Source organism: Medicago sativa, chromosome 2 (assembly GCF_051527215.1).
Source record: "Medicago sativa cultivar Bolivia chromosome 2, Bolivia_mono, whole genome shotgun sequence".
Lineage (NCBI taxonomy): Eukaryota > Viridiplantae > Streptophyta > Magnoliopsida > Fabales > Fabaceae > Medicago > Medicago sativa.
The window spans coordinates 68,010,502-68,013,396 of NC_140750.1; the positions used below are offsets into that span (position 1 = coordinate 68,010,502).

At 35.2% G+C, this 2,895-nt stretch overlaps 1 long non-coding RNA gene across 1 annotated transcript; it reads right to left on the reverse strand.

Moving 5' to 3' along the window:
* Positions 1–671: 671 nt before the first annotated feature.
* On the reverse strand, positions 672–2,669 carry LOC146950019 (uncharacterized). The gene is made up of 3 exons (XR_015027417.1): positions 1,517–2,669; positions 1,259–1,345; positions 672–958 (listed from the first exon to the last, which is right to left on the reverse strand). It is a non-coding gene; the product is annotated as an uncharacterized LOC146950019 (long non-coding RNA).
* Between the last annotated feature and the right edge of the window lie 226 nt (positions 2,670–2,895).

The following is a 2,895-nucleotide window of genomic DNA, read 5'->3' on the forward strand; positions in this document are numbered from 1 at the left end:
TCATCATGGAAGCCATGCAAGGATGGATTGAAAAGGAAGGATTCATTACACTTGTGATGTCTCAACAAAGTATTAAGATCCAACTTCCAAAACCAATCTCACTCTATATGATCTACCCTATTTCTCTCTATGAAATTACAAGAAAAGCTAAGCTAAAACTAAGGGAAAAAGGATCTCAAAATATCTAAGAAAATCCCAACATAATATCTTCAAGGAATAGCAAGTGGGCTATTTATAGAGGTCTGCCCTGCCTGAGGTCGCAGCTGCGAGCTACACCACTCGCAGATGCGAGTTGAGAATTTCAAAGGATTCCAGAGAGATACGCTATTGGCGTATCTGGGCAAACTGCCCTTACTCGCAGGTGCGAGTAAGGGAGCTCGCATTTGCGAGCTGCTCGCATTGGCACTCGCTGTTGCGAGTTTGAGTGCGAGTTGCATGCCTCCTGGATCAGCTTCTGCCCAAATAGTACTTTTTCATGATTTTGCTTCTTTGATCAATGTCTTGGGCTAATTCCTGCACAAAAGGATAGAGAAGTGATAAGTAAAGCGTAATAAGGCATTTAACGCTTATTTCTCGGCTTTTCCTTCAATTACTTGCAAAGCAAGCAACAAAAAGTGCTTAAAATATAACATGAAATTAACACTTTTTAGCACTTATCAGTAGGTATGCAAGAGCACTAAAAAAATAAAGGAAATATGAACCAAGAGAGCATAAGAAATCATTCCAACCAATTCTCTAGTACCCACTTGCTTGGTAATAGTATGGTGTGGGACGTTTTGTGCCTGCCATGCTTTTATTTTCATTTGACTCTCAAAATCCAACTTAAAAGTCTTTTCCAAAGGTTTTTACTTGATCACAACTCAGTCTTCTTTTCTTCTCCAACATTAAGCTACCATCTTGCTCCAAACATTAATGGAAATCATTCATAAACATCTTGTTTCATTACTCTGATTCACCCCTACATTGGTAAGAAATGAAATCAATTGAAAGTTTGGAATCAACCATGAAGAAGCATAACTTCAATGTTAAACTAATGTAAGCCTTTTCAACATTTTTCTTTCCCTCAACTGCAAATTTGGTCCCTTACCAAACATTCCATTCTTGAAAAGCAATCGGTAAAAGTATATTAAAAATAGGAGGCGGAATTTCAACATTATGAAAAGTGAAAATAAGGAATATCAACATAATCAATCACCCAAAAAAAAAACTAAAAAAAATTAACGGAACATAGAGCAAATAAAGAGACCAAGTTACCAACCATTTGTCACATATGAGGATGTCATATACTTTCATCATATCTGCTACGAAATCCACTCCAACATTATGAACGCTTACATAAAAATTGCTGCAAATACAAATATATACATAAGTCAATTAAAGGACTAATTAGAATGGTTTTACATATATACAAAGACATATATGAAATATATTTTTAGAACTGAAAAGTATTGATTGACAACCAGCAATAGGGTTTTTACAGATAGGAAGTGGACAAAAAAAAGTTGGAATATCAAACCTGAGGCAAATAAATTAAACTCTTTGGATAAAACCTTGAATTTCAAAGGTTCATGCCACAATTGGTTTTGCACAGCAAGTAGAAAGCACTGCAAAATGAACGATAAATAGACAACATACAAAACACATTAGCATCAGAACAATCAAGAATATGGCATGAAGAACAAAATGAGAAAGGTGGAGCAGAAAAGATATGTGGGAAAATGAACAAAATCAACCGAACGTGGGAGACATAAATTCAATTTGGTTTGTCACTATTGTACATCTTTGTAGCCGAGGAGCGGAAAATATGAAGTATTTTGCGGTTAAGCTTTGATTTCTTAATTAAGGATATGCCACTACTATGATGAGAGTATAGACCTTCTTGGTTAAGAGAGTGAGAGTTGGAGGAATTAGTGAGAATGTGAAAGGGCAACATGAGGAATAATATCTCAACCATTTTTCTATATATCCTTCTACTTCTAATTCGTAAGTGTTTGGAGCACCTCGTTTTGAATTGAATTGTGTGACAGTTAGTAATTAGAACTTTCAAAAATGAGAAAATTTGTTTCTAAAGCACTCCAACAGTACAAAACACATTTAACATTCTTCAACGATAATCTACAAAAGAAATGGAATCTTGCTTTGCAGCATGACCATGTCAAACTCTATATACCACAAACAATCATTAAAGTGGGGTACAATATTTCGACAAATTTTAACATATAAATTTAACCAACAAAAATTGAGTATGAAACATATCATCTTTAGCATTATTAACTAACTTGAGCTTTAAGCATAATTTGTCACTGAGCTTTATGCAGAGTTTAGATAACATTGTTATTATGTGTTTGGTTCCAACAATTTTGAAGAAGAGGCATTTTTTTTTCCAGGAGACTTTGATTTCTAAACAAAACATTCATGTAACAGGTTCATATTGTACTAACAATAATACTTTTCTAACCAAAAATTAGACTTGATGAGAAGCAATTTAAATCGCAGTTTGGTCTTCACAGTTTGAGACAATATGAATGACTTACCACCACCACCAACTAAAGCTGGTAGAGATAGCTGTAGCAGCACATACGGCAACCAGATACTTTTTTCATCATTTCCATAATCTAGTAATGATATAAACTCACCTGCATTTGACTCTCAATGCAATCAAGTCACCAATGTTGTTAGGGTTAATACATTTTTACCCCCCTGTAATATAGGCGAGTTCCGGTTTTCCCCCCTGTAAAAAAGATTCTTTCGATTCCAACCCTGAAATATGAAGATTCCGTCGAAAACACCCCTGGTCAAATCTGGCACACGCCAGGTGCTGATGTGGCGCGCCACATCACCTTTTTTGATGACGTGGCACGCTGACTGTATAATTATTTTTATTTTTTATTTTTT